General features: G+C 49.7%; 1 protein-coding gene across 4 annotated transcripts in view; it reads right to left on the bottom strand.

Annotated features, from left to right (window-relative positions):
• Nucleotides 1-12,837, bottom strand: part of ttll5 (tubulin tyrosine ligase-like family, member 5) — a 602,008-nt gene that overhangs the window by 476,830 nt on the left and 112,341 nt on the right. The gene's annotated exons all lie outside the window — the stretch shown is intronic.

Raw genomic sequence — 12,837 nt, 5'->3', positions numbered from 1 at the left:
GTGAGACTGCTCCAGTGGGTCGGAGTGGGGGATGGTGTGCTGGGGAGTGGGGAGATGAGGTCGGGGAAACAATGGGAGTGAGACAAGGGGGCGCCGGAGCGATGAGTCACCGGGCTAGCAGATTGGCTAGTCAAGGGAGTCAGGTGGGGTGAGAATACAGCCAGTGAATGGCAGCGGTGGGGTTATCAGGAGATGTTGCTGGGGGGGGGGGGGGGGGTTGTGCCCCCAACCAGGCTGATCACCTGGAATGTCAGGGGACTAAATGGGCCAGTTAAAAGGGCACGTGTGTTCGCGCATTTGCGGGCTCTAAAGGCGGACGTAATTATGTTGCAGGAGACACATCTGAAAGTGTCCGAGCAGACTAGGCTAAGGAAGGGCTGGATCAGCCGGGTCTTCCACTCGGACTTGGATTTGAAGTCCAGGGGGGTAGCAATTATGATCAATAAGCGGGTTCAATGTGAGGCGGAGGGCATAGTCGCAGACGGCGGGGGAAGATTCCTTATGGTAAGGGGCAAGCTGGAGGAGAGAAGAGTGGTGCTGGTGAGCATATATGCGCTGAACTGGGACGACGTTGACTTTATCAAGAGTGCTGGGGAAGATCCCGGACCTAGACTCGCGTAGGTTGCTAATGGGGGGGGGGGGGGGGGAGAGAGAGAGACTTTAATACGGTCCTTGACCCGGGGCTGGACCGGTCATGTCCCAGAACAGGCAGACTCCCAGCAATGGCAAGGGAGCTGAAAGGGTTCATGGAGCAAATGGGGACTGTGGACCCATGGAGAGCCAGACAGCCGACGGGAAGGGGCTACTCGTTTTATTCGCATGTTCATAAAGTATATTCTAGGATTGATTTTTTTTATCGTGAGCAGGGACTGTGTGGGGGAGGTAAAGAATACGGAATACTCGGCAATCACTATCTCGGACCATGCCCCGCACTGGGTGGACCTGCAGGTCGGGGGGGGCGAATTACCAACGTCCGCAATGGAGGTTAGACGTAGGACTGTTGTCGGAGGAGGGGATATGTGAGACACTTCGGAAGTATATGGAAAATTACTTGCAGGTGAACGATACGGGGGAGGTTTCAGCAGCGACCCTGTGGGAGGCGCTGAAGGCAGTAGTGAGGGGGGAGCTGATCTCAATTCGGGGTCACAGGGTCAGGGTGGACAGAGCAGAAATGGACAGATTTGTTAGGGAAATTCACCGGATAGACGAGGAGCATGCGGGGTCCCCGGGGGAGGACCCACTCAGGGAGAGACGGAGATTGCAGGCGGAACTGGGGGTGCTATCCACGAGTAGGGCCGTGGAACAACTTAGGAGGGCGTGGGGAGTGGTGTATGAGCATGGGGAGAAGGCCAGTAGATTGCTAACGCAGCAACTCAGGAAGAGGGAGGCGGCCAGGGAAATAAGTAGAGTGGTTGATGGGGAGGGGAGCAGAGTGGAGGACCCGGCAGGACTGAATATGGTATTTTGGGACTTCTATAGTAAGCTGTACACTTCAGAACCCCCGGAAGAGCCGGAGGAGATGAATAGGTTCCTGGATGGACAAACCTTACCAAAAGTAGGCAGGGGACTAGTGGACGGGCTGGGGGCCCCGATTAAAGCGGAGGAGGTATTGGGGGGCCTAAAGGCCATGCAGTCGGGGAAAGCCCCGGGACCGGATGGATATCCAGTAGAGTTTTACAAGAAGTTCTCGGAGATAGTGGGACCGGTCCTGACGAGGGTTTTTAATGAGGCAAGGGACAGAGGGACCCTGCCACCGACGTTGTCGCAAGCCACCATCTCGCTGATACTGAAGCGGGACAAGGACCTTGAATCCTGCGGGTCATACAGGCCAATCTCCCTGATCAATGTAAATGCCAAGCTCCTGGCCAAGGTCCTGGCGATTAGAATTGAGGACTGCATACCGGAGGTGATTGGGGACGATCAGACAGGGTTTGTGAAAGGCAGGCAGCTGACAGCTATCTTGAGAAGATTGCTTAATGTGATTGTGATGCCCCCGACGGGCAAGGAGGCGGAGGTAGTGGTGGCAATGGACGCTGAGAAGGCCTTCGACCGGGTGGAGTGGGGCTATTTGTGGGAGGTGCTTGGACGGTTTGGGTTCGGGGAGGGACTGGTTAATTGGGTCCAGACTATTGAACCAGGCCCCAAAAGCTAGCGTTAGGACGAACAGGATGTCAGATTATTTCAGACTACACCGCGGGACCAGGCAGGGGTGCCCACTCTCCCCGTTGCTATTCGCGCTGGCCATAGAGCCGTTGGCGATGGCGTTGAGAGCTGCGAAGGGGTGGAAGGGAATGACTAGGGAGGGGGTGGAACATAGGGTCTCTCTCTATGCGGACGACCTGCTCCTGTACGTGTCGGACCCACTGGCCGGGATGGAAAATATACTGGAAACATTGAGGAAGTTCGGCCGGTTTTCAGGGTACAAATTAAATATGGTCAAGAGTGAGATGTTTGTGGTGCAGGCAAGGGGCCAGGAGAATAGACTGAAGGAGCTGCCATTTAGGCTGGTGGAGGAAAGTTTCCGGTACTTGGGGAGACAGGTGGCACGTGACTGGGGCAGGTTGCATAAGTTAAATTTGACTAGGGTGGTGGAACAAATGAAGAGGGAGTTTCGGAGATGGGATGCACTCCCGCTGTCACTGGCGGGGAGGGTGCAGACTGTAAAGATGACAATCCTCCCGAGATTTCTGTTCATCTTCCAGTGCCTCCCGATCTTTATCCCACGGTCCTTCTTCAAAAGGACTGACAAAATCATCATGAGCTTTGTCTGGGCGGGAAAATCCCCGCGGGTGAGGAAAGCGATGCTTGAAAGGAGCCACAGCGAGGGGGGACTGGCATTGCCGAGTCTGATCAACTACTACTTGGCGGCAAATATAGCCATGATAAGGGGCACCAGTTTGGCAGCCCTGGTCACGGCTCCCCTACCACTGTCGCCGGCCAGGTAATCCACCAGCCCGGTAGTGGAGGCGGCCCTGCGGATATGGGGCCAGTGGAGGAGGCATGTTGGCATGTTGGGGGGGGGGGGGGGGGGGGGGGGGGTGTCTGCCTGTGCAGCACCTTAAGGAGAGGGTCGCATATGTTTGGCCATCAAGTCTAATCACAGGCAGACACACACACAGATACCAGCTTTCTGTAACACAGCGCAATGCTTCTTTACCACTTGCAGCGTCTTGCTACTAGTTAACAATCCCTGATAAGGGCCACAAATGGACCAAAACAAGGAAGAATGGGGAGGGAGGGAGAGAGCATACGCATGCCGGGGGGCAGCAGCAGCAAAGTTGCTACCTTAAGCAAATAAGGGAAAGGGCAAATGGTCTTCCCCTGTAATTATTGAGGAGGAGGAAAAGCTGGCAGCAGGACAAGGAGGTCAAAGGGTACAGACTGCACTTGGATTTGGGCTGAATACCCAGCGATCTATAAAAACAAATTAATAAAACCTTCAAAAAGAACAAAAAAAGGAATTTGCTGCAGTTTATAAAATAAACAAGCAGTTTGGGGGAAATAAGCGAGGACATTCCTGTTGCTGGTTTCAGCCATTGTTTGGAGAGCAATGGGGTGATCCTGCTCTCCAAGAGTCTGAAAACAGCAGGGGAAGCAGGCTTCGCAGTTAGCTGAGAAATATCTTCTGCCACAAGTTGTTATTTAAGTCTTTAATAAGTGGGTCAGGCTAGTCTCCATGCGAGGCAAGTTCATCCAAAGCCACGCACTCAAAGCAAACCATCTGAAGCTGGGCTTCCAACCAGAACTGGACAGGGCTTCTCGCTCTTCATGTTTATTTACCTTCTCCTTTATTAGATTTTTCTTTTCCGAAGGGTTGCGTTGTGTGCGCTTACAGGGCAGATCATTTTGTCCTGTGCTTCTGTGCTCGGCTACATCTGGCCAATGTCTTCACAAACTCTCTGCCCCCTCCTTTCGGTATGGGGCACACGTAATCACGCTCACATGTTAAATCGCACACGCACAGGTGAACACACTTTTGCACTCATACATGCACACTCGGGAACGACTTGAACTTTCCGTAAGAGCATAAGATAGGGAGACACGGTGGCGCAGTGGTTAGCACTCCTGCCTCATAGCGCCGAGGACCCGGGTTAGATCCCGGCCCTGGGTCACTGTCCGTGTGGAGTTTGTACATTCTCCCCATGTCTGCGTGGGTCTCACCCAAACAACCCAAAGATGTGCAGGGTAAGGGCGGCACGGTGGCACAGTGGGTTAGCCCTGCTGCCTCACGGCGCTGAGGTCCCAGGTTCGATCCCGGCTCTGGGTCACTGTGCGTGTGGAGTTTGCACATTCCCCTCGTGTTTGCGTGGGTTTCGTCCCCACAACCCAAAGATGTGCAGGGTAGGTGGATTGGCCACGCTAAATTGCCCCTTAATTGGAAAAAATGAATTGGGTGCTCTAAATTTAAAAAAGATGTGCAGGGTAGGTGGATTGGCCAAGCTAAATTGCCCCTTAATGAGAGAAAAAAAAATAATTGGGTACTCTAAATTTTAAAAAAAAGAGCACAATAGGAGGAGTAGCCTACATAGACTCTCGAAACTGCACTACCATGCAATATTTGAATTTGTTTATTGTCACGTGTACCGAGGTACAGTGAAAAGTATTTTTCTGCGAGCAGCTCAAACAGATCATTTAGTACATGAAAAGAAAAGGAAATAAAAGAAAATACATAGTAGGGCAACACAAGGTCCACAATGTAAATACATAAACACCGGCCACAGCTGATAACCAACCTCAACTCCAGCTTTCTCGTCTAATCCCCATATGACCTGATTCCTTTAGATTCAATGACTAAGCTTTCAAAAACCTTCTGGGGTGGAGAATTCCAAAGATTCACAACTTTCTGTTCCGGTCTCTGTTCGTGCCCGGTGACTGGAAGTTCAGATCTCTTTTTAAAAGCTACTTGCTGAAAAAATGACATGGCAAGATTTCACATTCCTACTTCCTGTTTATGTCCTTTATTGCCATTTCTTTTCCTTTATTATTTTGGTCTGTGAATCCGTTATCGGGATGTGCCTTTAAGCAGAAGAGTGTTTGCCAGGACAGTGTGTTCCTAGGTTTTGTATTTTGGAGAGGAGAAACCAGACTCGTCAGCGTCGATGGAGTCGTAGGAACCGGTTTTGGAGGCAGTCAGTTCAATTGGCTAACTGGCAACCATTGGGTTGGCAAGGGACAGTGTTCTGCCCGACAACAGTCAGCAATTGGTTCCTGCCAGGTGGTTTTTCTCAAAGAGAACATGCCAGAAGCCTCCAGACCCTCGAAGGAAGTGGAGTTGTGTTTCTCCCTCTCTCTGCTGCCGGTTGCCTGCTGCCTCCTCGAGTCTGACTGAAGTTAAGATCATTACAAGCTGAAGGAAAAGAAAGTACCCAACTGAAGGCCTAAACATCCATCTGCATCAAAGACCCTTTATCCTTTTATTTTTTTCATATTTTCCTTTCCTTTCAACCACCCTTCCCCCTCTGTATCGTTTGCCTGTTTGTGCCTAGGGAATGAGGGTAGATAGGAAGGGGGAGTTGGGAAAGGAGTTATTACATAGTCAGTAACATTTTTGGCCCATTTAATTACAGTTACTGTCAATAATCAAAGGTTACTTGTGCTTAAATTTTACACATCTGGTGACTAGTCAATTTAGCTGAACCAAGGCTGGGTACTAAATAAAATCTCATTTCACCTGCGATGCGACTCCGGGTCAAGTGAGGTTGGAATTGACCGCGCGCCAGCCCAGGGGGTCGCAACAACAGTTTAAAAAGTAATAAATGTCAACTGAACTTCATCAAATTAAACAATCGCTCAGGAGCGTGAAGCTCTGGCTGGGAAAACAAAAGGACAGTTGGTTTCAGCTGCAGGTAAAAGAACCAAGAGTCTATTTATTGTCCTTGCCAACTGAGCACTCATTCTCTCGCACCACGATTCACAGGCCAAGCACCTCACCTCCTTGCCATTTCCATGATGACAGCGCTCAGCGAGGCCCCACACTCTCTTCCCAGTACCCCCACACGGCCAAATGAAAAACTCATCTATAAATATATCACAGGAGTACAAGAGCTGTGTTATTCTATATACACTTAATAACAAACTGCAATATCCGATTTCATTCAGCCTTAGATGCACACTCTCCACGCACCCAGCCGACTCTATCCTGTTTCAGCTTCATATCCTGACCCGGACTCTACATCCTCCTGCAGCACTACATACCCACTTACATCCTTCGCTGTTCCAACACTGATCTCATTCCTCACCCTCCATTGGTGGCACAAGCTTTCAGCCAACATATCCTATCCTTTGAAACTCTCTCGAAAGAACTAACCTTACTGTAGCCCACTCAATCATCTGAAAGTGTTCCTCACCAACCAGGACTTCACTTTCCTGCCCTAACCTACGCCTCATTGTCCAATTCCCCTTGTGAAGTGCTTTCGGAGATTACAGGAATAAATTGACAGGTTGACATTGGTGACTCTCCGGTTACGATGGTTTTGCCCCTCCAGATCCTTGTAACTCCCAACCCTACAATTCTCCACGATCTCTGCCTCTTGTACATGCCAGATTTTAATAAATCCATCTCTGGCAGCTGAGCCTTCAGCTGCTTGGGCCTCAAGCTCTGGAATTCCCTCCCCAAACCTCCCCCACCTCTCTCTTCTCCTTTAAGGAACTCCTTAAAAACAAGCTTTCGGTCACCTATCCTAATATATCCTTATGTGGTTTGGTGCCAATTGGTATCTGATAACCCACCTATGAAATGTCCTGGGACTTGTTAACTACATTAATAGGGCTCCATAAATGTTGGCAAGCTCTCTGGTACTCTGATCCCCTGCAGTCTGCAACAGCTGAAAATATCCAGAAGTAGGCCGCAGCAGCAGCAGGCTGTGAATGAACTGTGATAATGCATGACAGGAAATTGAGATGCGAGCTAATCTTTTAACAATGACTTTCATTATCTGGTTCTGGTTCATAACCATAAGTCATGGTTTAGTCTACAGACAAATAAGTTATCTGTCCTTCCTCAGCTTAATGGAAAAGTTCAAAGTTACAGACAAAAGCTGCTTTATCAATACAGAGATTGACGGATGGGGTGGGGGCGAGAGAACAAAACTGAGCAACACCAAGATTGTTCAGTCAAGTCAGAGAGGCAGCGAGAGCACTAAACTCAAAGGTGAAGAGGCAGAGAAATGGAGACGGACCGCGGGGCCATGCGCATGACGCAGCAGGAGGGCGCCGCTCGCGGGCAGGACTGTACTTGGCAGAGATACGGAAATAATAGCAGGGTTCTTCAATTATCCGACTACAGACTGGAATAGTCACAGTATAAAAGGCAGTGAGGGCAGGGGGTTCCTAGAGCATGTTTAGAAAAATTTTCTTCAGTAGAATGAGAAAAGAGGCACTTCTAGACCTGGTTCTTGAGAATGAAGTGGCCAAGTGAGTCAAGTGTCAGTAGGAGGCCATTTAGAGGGCAATAATCATTATACCGTAAGGTTTAGGCTGGTTATAGAAAAGGAAAAGGAGCAATCCAGAGGAAGAATAATTAACTGAAGGGAAATCCAACTTCAATGGGGTAAGAACGGATCTGAACCAGTTAAACTGGAATCAAAGACTGATGGTCAAACCTGGAACAGAACGATTGGCTGCCTTTAAAGAAGATCGTTCAGGCACAGTCAAGGTGGGCAGCACGGCGACAAAGTGGTCAGCACTGCTGCCTCACAGCGCCAGGGCCCCGGGTTCAATTCCGACCTCGGGCAACGGTCTGTGTGGAGTTTGCACATTCTTCCCGTGTCTGCGTGGGTTTCCTCCCACAGTCCAAAGATGTGCTGGTTAGGTGGACGAGCCATACAAAAATTTCCCCTTAGTATACAAAATATTAGGTGGGATTACGGGGATAGGGCAAGGGACTGGGCTAGGTAGAGTGCTCTTTTGGAGGGTCGGTATAGACGTGATGGGCCGAATGGATTCCTTCTGGATTGTAGTTATTCTAAGGTTTACTCCCAAGTAAGGGAAAGCTAGGGCAAGCAAAGCCAGAGCTCCCTGGATGACAAAGGAGATGGATGTTGAGAAGGGGAACATGTGTGCTTATAACCCGATGTCAGGTAGAAAATACATTGGAGAACCTGGCTGAATATAAGCGGTTCAGAGAGTTTTTAAAAATTCTTTCATGTGGTCTGGGCATTGCTGGCTAGGTCAACATCTTTTGCCCATCGCTAATCACCCTGGAGAAGGTGGTGGTGAACCGCCTTCTTGAACTACGGCTAGTCCTGTGGTGTCTGTACACCCACAGTGTTGTTAGGGAGGAAGTTCCAGTATTTTTAACAGGCAATAATAAAGAACGCCGATATATTTCCAAGTCGGGATCATGTGTGGCTTGAAGAGGAACTTTCAGGAGCTGGTGTTCCCATCTGTCTCCTGTTCTTGACCTTCAAATTGATAGAGGTTGTAGGTTTGGAAGGTGCTGACAAAGAGTCTCGGAGTGTTGCTGCAGTGCACTTCTTGTGGATGGTACACACTACGGACACTATGCACTGGCGGTGGAGGGAGTAAATGTTTAAGGCGGTGGCCGGGCTGTCAATCAGGTGGCCTGCTGTGTCCTGGATGGTGTTGAGCTTCTCAAGTGTTGTCAGAGATTCACTCATCCAGACAAGTGGAGAGTATTCCATCACATTCATGACTTGTACCTTGTAGATGATGTACAGACTTTAGGGAGTCAGGAGCTGAGTCACTCTCTGCAGTATTCCCAGCCTCTGACCTGCTCTTGTAGCCACAGTATTAATTTGGCTAGTCCAGTTCAGTTTCTGATCAATGGTACCCCCAGGATGTTGATAGTAGGGGATTCAGTGATGCAATGCCATTGACTATCAAGGGATGATGGTTAGATTGGCTCTTGTTGCAGATGGCCACTGACTGGCACTTGTCACCCCCAGCCTGGATATTGACCAGGTCTTGCTGCATTTGGACGTAGACTGAGCTAGTATCTGAGGAGTTGCGAATGGCGCTGAACATTGTACAAGCATCAGCAACCATTCCCCCCGCTTCGGATTACGTGGGGGAGGGATGGTCACTGATGAATCAGCTGAAGGTGGTTGGGCCACTGCTCTGAGGAATTCCTGCAGTGATGTCCTGGGATCGAGGTATTTGACTTCCAACAACCATCTTCTTGTGCTAGGTACGGCTCCAACCAGTGGGGAGTTTTCCCTGGGCGGGTGGGCATACACGCACACACACAGGCAAGGGATTGGCTGAGGCATTAAATGAATACTTTGCATTTGTCTTTACCATTCATTATTCACAATGAAATGATTGATAGGTTTAACGTTATAAGGAGGTATTGGATAGACAGTCTGTACTTAACGTTGACAAGGCACCAGGACCTGGATGGATTGCGTTAAAGACAAGATGGGCCGACTGGTCCATGATTCAGTTCACACAATGAGTGTTGTGTCAGTCTGAAATAGTGCAGCCTTTACACACAGCAAGTTCTCATCAGCAGCAATAGGTAAATAAATAGCTGGTTACTTTGTTTCATGATGACTTTTGAGGGACAAATGTTGGCCAGGATCCTGGAGACCTCCCCTGGCCCTTGATCGAATTGTGCAATGGGATCTTTAACATTCACATGTAGCAGAGGATTGGAGTTTGTCAGTTTAAGAAAATAAAAATGAGGAGCTGGAGTGGGCCATCCAGCCTCTCGAACCTGCCCCACTATTCAATAAGATCATGGCCAATCGGATTGTGACCAAAGCTCCACTTTTCTGCATGTCCCCAAATCCCTTAACTCTCTTGTTGATCAAAAATCTGTCGTACTCAGCTTTAAATGTACTAAATGTTCCAGACTTCACCACTCTCTGGGCTAGAGAATTCCTCCTCATCTCTGTCTTAAACAGGAGACCCCTTATGCTGTGTCTCCTTGGTCTCAATTCCCCACACAGGGAAACATCCTCTCAGCATCCACCCTGTCAAGCACCCTCACCGGGGCTTGGGTTTCAATATTAGGGATCTCATTCTTCAAAACTCTAATGTGTACCGGCCCAACCTGCTGGATCTTTATTCTACGACAACCCTTTCATCCCAGGAATTAACCTAGTGAAACTTCTCTGAATGCCTTCCTCCCATAAATAATGAGGCCAAAATGCAGGGACTACTCCAGGTACAATCTCACCATGCCTCGCATGTTTGGAACAAGGCTCCCCCCCCCTTGCAATAAAGGCTAACATTCCATATGCCTTTCTAATTACATGCTTACTTTTTGTGACTGATTTACAAGGACGCCCACAGCCCTCTTTATTGCAACAATCTGCAGTCTCCCTCCATTCAAATAATACTTTGCTTTTCCACTCTTCCCAAAGTGGAAAACTTTTTTTTAAAATATATTTATTAAAGTTTTTTAACACAATTTTTCTCCCTTACAAACAATAACCCCCCGCCCCCCCGTAACAAAAAAAAAAACGAGAAATCGCGCAGAGCAAGATATACATGGCAAAATTATATATTTACACAGCTTTGTACACTGGCCCTCACCTGTACGTGCCAGTTTCCCCAACTCTTCATGTTATCTCTTGCTCATCCACCCTCCCAGGCAGTACCCCCCCCCCCCCCCCCCAAGGTTGCTGCTGCTGCTGACCGACCTTCCTCTAACGCTCCACGAGATAGTCTAGGAACAGTTGCCACCGCCTGTAGAACCCCTGCGCAGACCATCTCAAGGCGAACTTAATCCTCTCCAACTTTATGAACCCAGCCATATCATTTATCCAGTCCTCCAGGCTGGGGGGCTTCGCCTCCTTCCACATTAGCAAGATCCTTCGCCGGGCTACTAGGGACGCAAAGGCCAGAATGCCGGCCTCTTTCGCCTCCTGCACTCCCGGTTCGTCCACTACTCCAAATATTGCTAGCCCCCAGTTTGGCTTGACCCGGACTTTCACCACCTGAGATATTGCTCCCGCCACTCCTCTCCAGAACCCCTCCAGTGCCGGGCATGACCAAAACATATGGACATGGTTCGCCGGGCTCCCTGAGCACCTTCCACATCTGTCCTCCACCCCAAAGAACCTACTCAACCTCGCCCCCGTCAAGTGCGCTCTGTGGACCACCTTAAATTGTATCAGGCTGAGCCTGGCACACGAGGAGGAGGAATTAACCCTACCTAGGGTATCAGCCCACAGACCTTCCTCGATCTCCTCCCCCAGCTCCTCCTCCCATTTACCCTTCAACTCTTCTACCAGCGCTTCCCCCTCTTCTTTCAACTCCTGGTGTATTTCCGACACCCTGACCGCCCCGACCCATACACCCGAGATCACCCTATCTTGAACTTCTTGTGCCGGGAGCAACGGGAATTCCCTCACCTGTCGCCTCACAAAAGCCCTCACCTGCATATATCTAAAGACATTTCCCGGGAGTAACTCAAACTTCTCCTCCAGTGCCCCTAGGCTCTCAAACGTCCCGTCAATGAACAGGTCCCCCATTCTTCCAATCCCCGCCCGATGCCAGCTCTGGAACACCCCGTCCATCTTCCCCGGGACAAATGGGTGGTTACCCCTGATCGGGGACCACACCGATGCTCCCATTGCACCCCAGTGCCGTCTCCACTGGCCCCAGATCCTTAGCGTTGCCGCCACCACCGGGCTCGTGGTATACTTTGTCGGCGAGAGTGGCAGCGGTGCCGTCACCAACGCCCCCAGGCTCGTTCCTTTACAGGACGCCATCTCCATCCTCTTCCATGCTGCCCCCTCTCCCTCCATAACCCACTTGCGGATCATCGCCACATTTGCTGCCCAGTAGTAGCTCCCCAGGTTTGGCAGCGCCAACCCTCCTCTGTCCCTCCTGCGTTCCAGAAACCCTCTCCTTACTCTCGGGGTCTTATTCGCCCACACAAACCCCATAATACTCCTGCCTACTCTCTTAAAAAAGGCCTTAGTGATCACGATGGGAAGGCGCTGAAACACAAACAGAAACCTCGGAAGGACCACCATTTTGACCGACTGCACTCTACCCGCCAGCGAGAGCGGTAACATGTCCCATCTTTTGAAATCCTCCTCCATTTGCTCCACCAACCTCGTCAGATTCAGTTTATGTAGGGTCCCCCAACTCCTGGCTATCTGGATCCCCAGATACCGAAAGCTCCCCTCCGCCCTCCTCAGCGGTACAAAGTGGAAAACTTTGTATACTCACTGAACCTATTTATATCCCTTTGCACACTCTTGGTATCCTCCTCACAATTTGCTTTCCTACTCATCTTTGTTGTATTGTCAGAAAATGTGGATACAATACACTTGGGCAGCACGGTAGCGTAGTGGTTAGCACTATGGCTTCACAGCGCCAGGCTCCCAGGTTTGATTCCCGGCTTGGGTCACTGTCTGTGTGGAGTCTACACGTGCTCCCCATGTCTGCGTGGGTTTCCTCCGGGTGCTCCGGTTTCCTCCCACAAGTCCCAAAAAACTTGTTAGGTGAATTAGACATTCTGAATTCTCCCTTAGTGTACCCGAACAGGCGCCGGAATGTGGCGACTAGGGGATTTTCACAGTAACTTCATTACAGTGTTAATGTAAGCTTACTTGTGACAATAAAGATTATTATTATTGGTCACTTCATCCAAGTTATTAACATAGAGCATCAATAGTTCAACCCCCAGCACTGACCCCTGTGGAACTCCACGAGTTACAGTCTGCCAACCTGAAAATGATTCGCTGATATCTCCCAACTCAGTATAAAAGCAAATTACTGCGGATGCTGGAATCTGAAACGAAAGAGAAAATGCTGGAAAATCTCAGCAGGTCTGGCAGCATCTGTAGGGAGAGAAAAAAACTAAGGTTTCGAGTCCGATGACAACATGCTGCCAGACCTGCTGAGATTTTCCAGCAT

This window comes from Scyliorhinus torazame, chromosome 2, assembly GCF_047496885.1.
Source record: "Scyliorhinus torazame isolate Kashiwa2021f chromosome 2, sScyTor2.1, whole genome shotgun sequence".
In the NCBI taxonomy this organism is placed as follows: Eukaryota; Metazoa; Chordata; class Chondrichthyes; order Carcharhiniformes; family Scyliorhinidae; genus Scyliorhinus; species Scyliorhinus torazame.
Note: the sequence above shows the minus strand (reverse complement) of the source record. Positions and strands in the feature narration are given on the sequence as shown.